Here is a 6,163-nt window from a genome sequence, read left to right as displayed (position 1 = left end):
CACTGGTCTCCTCCAATCAGCGACCTGGGCTCAGAGCTCGGCCCCTCCCCTGCTTCTCCCCCTCCCCCGCAGGCACACACACACACACCCTCCACCCGGCCGCCCGGCCGCCGCAATCAGCTAGCTCCTCGTGCACTGGCGTGTGGCAGTAGCTGGAGAAGGGGGCGGGGTGGGGGGGGCGGCCCTGGGATGAGGCATGGGCGGCTCCTCGGCCCCTCAGTGTAGGCACCGTGACTGGGACTCGCTGAGGCCGCTCTCCTCTGCCCCGCACAGGTGAAGATGGGGAGGCAGGCGGCTGACTGATGCAGGCGACTGTTGGGATGCAAAATGCACCTGGTTCCGGGAGACAGCCTGGGCTGGGACCACCTGTTCCCCAAGAGATCCCGCAGGGATACGGACGGGAGAAGCCTGGGACCCGGAATCCCGGCCGAGGCCGCCTCCTGAGAAAGGGTTCAGGGTCTCTGGTTCCACCTCCTCCCAGCCACCCCCACCCGCAAGGCTTTTGGGAAATCCAGCTGGCCCTGTGGGGTGGCAGACCCCCGCCTCCCTCAAAAAAGAAAAATTTCTCCCGTTCTCCTCTCGAGAAGTAGCTGCGACCTTCCTCCTCTTCCCCTTCCTCTTCCTCCTGCAACACAAACACTCCAGTCTCAGATATCAGACTCAGCCATGCAGAGCACATGGGCAAAGAACGTGCCTCCTAGGAAGGGGCTCCGAGTCACCTTGTCCAGGCCTTCCCAGACACCCTGCAGGAGGGAAGCTTGCTTCAGCTTGGATGCACTGGAGTGACTCAAGAACCACAGAGCCCCCATCTATTTTGCCCAACCTCATCCAAGCCCTCCTTGGCATACGGTTGGAGCAAAAAGAAAACAGGAAAGCTCTGTAGTCCAATCCTTATGGCACAAGACTAGGCTTAGAGCCTGAAAGGGACCTTCAAGGCCATCTAGTTCAACTCCCTCATTTTACAGAGCAGGAAACTGAGGCCGAGAAGCAACTTGCCCAACATCACATAGTTAATAGCACTAGCAAAGCTAGGATTCAAACCCCGTCCTCTGATTTCAAATGCAGTGATATTTTTGTGGGCATCTTACTGCTTCCCTGGATTCTGTCCCTCCTTCTGCACTCATCCTCTCCCCTAGAATCTTAGGCACTAAACTAAGGCTGGGAGTAAAGAAAGCTGTCTGATTGCCAATTGAGAAGCCTGGGTCTGAGGTCTGACTCTGCTACTATGGGACTTTGAGTCCTTAACTTCTCTCAGTCTCTGTTTCTCCATTTGGAAAATGGGGGCAAGGGAGATGATTCCTGGCCCAACCTGAAAGTTAGAAAAGAAATCTGAAATACCATGTAAGTGTCAGGCATTGCTACCCCCTCTTCCTGGAGCTGCTCTGGGTGACTCTCCTTTGGGAGAATGGTCAGAGCAAGGAGAAGAACTGGAGATTTGGAGATAGCTGGGTATGAATCCCAGTTTCCTAGCTGTGTGTTATTGGAAGTCTTCCTCTTTCCTCCTCCATTTCCTCATTCATAAAATGAAGGGTTGGACCAGATGACTTACATCTCAAATCCAGCGACCTGGTTAATTAACTTCATCCAAGTCTAGTGTCTAATGTGTTCTTGGGGGTTGGCCTCAAGGGACAATGTGTGTGTGTGTGGGGGGGGGGAGGTATGTGGTAACTAGGTAGCTCAGTAGATTGAAAGCCGAGCCTAGAGACAGGAGGTTTTGGTTCTGGCTTCAGACACTTCTTAGTTGTGACCCTGGTTAAGTCACTTAAGCCCCCATTGTTTAGCCCTTACTGCTTTTCTGTTTTAGGATTGATATAAGAAAGAAGGTAAGGGGAGAGAGGGTCGTGAGGAGAAAGAGAGAGAAAGGGAGAAAGGGAAGAAAGGAGGGAGGATGTAAAGAGCCAAGTGAGGCATTGCAATACAGTGATATGAGGACTCAAATCAGAGGTCATTTAGTCCTTTTCAATTGTGTCTTACTCTTCATGAGTTTTGGGTTTTCTTGGCAGAGATACTATTTGCCATTTCCTTCTCTAGCTCACTTTACAAATGAGGAAACTGAAGCAAACAGGGTTAAATGACTTGCTCAGGGCCACACACTTACTAGCTGGATTTCAACTCAAGAAGAGTAGTTTTTCTGACTCTACCCTAATCCCAGTGTCCATTGTCCACTGAGACCTGTGTTCAAATGTCACCTGATACTTATTGCCTTTGTGACCATGACCATAGGCATGTCCCTACATCTTGGTCTTAGATTCCTCAACTGTACAATGAAAGAATTGGATTAGAAGACCTCTGGGGTCCTTTCTGGCTCTTGAATTATGAACTTATGTACTTCCTCCAGAAGATTGGGAAAATCAAGTGACATCCACAAGCATGTACTGAACTATTACCTTCCCCTTCCAGAAGAGAATAGGAAGTGCCCTGGATAACTATCTGATAGGTCTCAGGACTCAGTCATAATATTGTAGACCTGGAAAGCATCATCCCTGTTTAACCCTTATTTTACAGAACAGAAAACTGATGCCCAGTCAGAGAGGGGAAGTGACTTGCCCAGTCACATAGCAATCAATCAACAAGTTGAGTACTAGAGATACAAAGACAAAAACAAAGCATACCTGCCCTCAAAGGAGTTTGCCTTCTCTGTGTGGGACACCTGAGCACCTCTAAGACACAAGATAGATACAAAGAAATTTCAGGTGGAGCCTCTGGCAGCTGAGTGGGATGATAGTTGGAGATCATGAAAGGCTACATACAGGAGAGAGCTTTTGAGTTGAGCTTTGAAGAAAATCAGGGGTTCTAAAACATGGAAGTGATTCCTAGCTGTGTGACCCTCGGTGAATCATTTATCATCCTGTTTGCCTCAGTTTCCTCATCTGTAAAATGAGCTGGAGAAGGAATGACAAACTACTCTAGTATCTTTGCTAAGAAAACCCTAAATTGGGGCCATGAAGAGTTGGGTGCAACTAAAACTTCCGAACAACAGTAAGTGATAAATTTGGAAAGGCTGGCTGGAGCCAAGTTGGGGAGGATTTTCGACATCAAACACAATAGTGCATGTTTGGTTCTAGAGGCAATAGGGAGCTAGTGGACTTCTTGAGCAGAGCAGGGAATCTAAACTTTACTTTCTTGACTCAGTCTGCTTCTCCCTTCAGGAGTCCTCAGTGATTTTGGGATTTTCAGTGGCTGATTATTGTCTTTTTCTCTCTATACTTGGCTCCTTAAGGACCCAGAGCTCCATGACCCATCTTTGTTATATTTAAACATCAGAGGTCTGATATCCCTGTCCTTTACTGGCTGCTTTTTCTCTGTGTTCCCCTCACCCCCCTAGTGTTCCCAGCCTCTGGAGAGCTAATAAAACTTGCCCATGTTTTTCACATTTGCAGTGTATCTACCTTGATGTTTCATAACAGCTGAACGATAGAGAAGCCTCAGATTTCAAAAGCCCTTTTAATGTTGCATTCTTGATCGCTGGAGGCTCAGTGCCAGGCACACAGTAGGCATTAAATAAATACTTGGTTAATTAAATGAAGACATCAGCAGAATTTGTAGGAATGTTTAGCTGTATTATAGGGGCTGGGATTCCAGAGGGGTCCTATGTCTCCCCCAAGAAGAAAGTGACACTCATTGAGCTGAAAATAGAAGCCAGGCAGCCTGGCTCCTGGTCAATGCTTGGTTCTTTTGTCTCTGTCTGGGTGTGTCTGTCTGTGACTCTCTTCTCTATCCTCTCCCCCCCCCCTTTTATTTTTATTGGTCTCAGAAGATGTTCTTGGATTGGGAGGACAGTTTTGTGTTGGAGAAAAGGGATTTGGAGAGAGAAGATCAGACTCATATTCCAGGAGTTAAACATTTACCTTGTGCCAGGCCCAGAACTAGGGGAACAAAGAGAAAAACAAAACTAGCTTTGCCTTCAAGGAGCTAGATATTCTACTGGGAGGATGTAGCTGTGGTTGTTGTTCAGTTGCATCCAATTCTTTGTGACCTCATGGATCATAGCTATCTGTGGGGTTTTCTCAGCAAGGATACTGGAGTGGTTTGCCATTTCCTTTTCCAGGGGATCCCCTGGATCCTTTTGTCAGACAATCAAAGGTTAAGTGACTTGCCCAGGGTCCAGGAGCTAAGAAGTGTCTGAGGTTGGATTTGAACTCAAGTCTTCCTGACTTCAGGCCCAGTGCCCTTATTCACAGAGCCACAGTTGCTCCTGAAAGGATACATAGCTCATAAATCAGTAAACACAGAGTATACGGTAAGTGATACAAAGTTAGCTAAAGAGAGAAAGCAATAGCAACTACTGGGACTGGAAAAGGTATTATGGAGAAGAAGGCAACCAAGAGGGGCTTTGAAGGAAACCTGGGAGGCTATAGATCTTTCTGGTTGTAAAATATTTGGCTAGGACTTCTCTGTGGATCTGTTTCCTCAGCTATAAAATGAGAGGTTTCCAATTCACAAGTTGATAGAGAGAGATCTGGAAGAGATTTTGAGTTTTGCTGGCCCAACCTCCTCATTTTACAGATGTGGACATTGAGGCAGAGACAGGTAATGCTACTCGAACAAATCACACAGGTAGTTGGGCACAACTCAGCTCCTGTGATTCCTAGTTCTATCAAAGTTCTCTTCTAGCTCCTCCTGTGGTTCTATGATCATGGCTCCTCATCATCTGGGGATTAGCTCAGCTTTTCAAAGCTGTCCTAATAGAGCATAAGATCTAGTGGATCTTAGCAAGCTGGATCAGGTTTGGGGAGGCGCTCAGTGCTGTCCTGTGCACTTGCCATCTGAAGACCAGCCGGGCTGAGCTGGAGGAGCCCTTCATCAGAGGTCACTGGGAAGGAATTTTTTCCCCAGCTACACTACTCACAACTACCCAGGCACTGAAGGGGTGGACATCTTCCCCGATGGAGAGGATGCTCACATAGTGGATGGAGCAGCCTTTTGCAATAGGGAAATGGAAGGTGCTGGTCACAGTTCATGGAACACAGTGAACAGGACTTACCCGTGTGAGGGAGACAGAGGAGTCTCCCTCTTGGCCACACGTTCTCTCCTCCCTTCTCCTAAGGGTGGTGAACTCCGAAATCAAAGAATGGAATTAGCATGGATTGGCCAAGAGGGCTCCACATAGGCAGCAATAACCAACCCCTCTGGCCCCAAGGCAGCCATTAGCCTGAGTTTCAGGAAGGAAGGCATTGCAACTGAGAGAAATCAGAGGAAGGCTGCTTCCACCAGCCACCTCTGGGGATGCTAAGGGTGGTGAGGCTACAAGTGCTTTTGTAATGGCAGGAAAGACTCCGGGGTGAGGCAGAGGCAGTACAAGCCCAGAGGGTTAATAAGAGTATGTGTTCAGTGGCCTGAGGAACAGTGGGTTGGTGGGTGGGGCAACCTGGATGTTAGGGAAAAGAGAGGAAAGGCGGCAGTGGGAAGGTTTCTTTGTCTGGCCAAGGGGGACCACTTAATCTACTTTCTCCACCTTCTGTCCTTCCTCCAGTTTAGGTTTCCAACTCTCCTAGAACTGTAGATAATGAATCTATCGCAATTGCCCAGGGACCTGGCATCCTGTAGATTTTCCCAGGCTGCTTAGGGGAATTGGGTCCACTGTGGAGCAGAGATAGACGTGTTCTAGGCATCTAGAAGATTTTTTTCCCCATTTCTGAAGAGAATCATAGACTTAGAACTGGAAGGGGACCTTAGAAGCCATCTAGCCCATTTTATGAATGAGTAGTTTTGGTGACTTGCCCAAGGTCACACAGGTAATAAGCAGCAGAGCTAGCATTTGAAAACATGCCGTAGGATCATCAGAGGGCTGGAAGGGGCCTCAGAGGATATCTAGTCCAAGTCCTTCATTTTACAGAAGAGGAAACTGAGAGAGGTTGCTGACTTGCCTAAGGTCACACTGATTGGTTCTAATACACATATGAAAAGTTAATTAATAGGTTAGACAACTAAATAATAAAACTTATGGAAGTTTTCTGGATTCAGCGTCAACAGTCTCTCAAGACCTAAATCCACCATTCACTAGCCAGGTGAATTTGGGGGCAAGTCTCAGCCTCAGTTTCTTCCTCTGGTATGGTATAACATGGTTTTAACCCAAGATTGAAAAACTTCTTTAAAAAAAAACAACTAAGTGGACAATTAATTCAATATAATTTGCTATGATTATAATCCTCTGTATTTTATT

This window comes from Monodelphis domestica, chromosome 5, assembly GCF_027887165.1.
Source record: "Monodelphis domestica isolate mMonDom1 chromosome 5, mMonDom1.pri, whole genome shotgun sequence".
In the NCBI taxonomy this organism is placed as follows: domain Eukaryota; kingdom Metazoa; phylum Chordata; class Mammalia; order Didelphimorphia; family Didelphidae; genus Monodelphis; species Monodelphis domestica.
Note: the sequence above shows the minus strand (reverse complement) of the source record.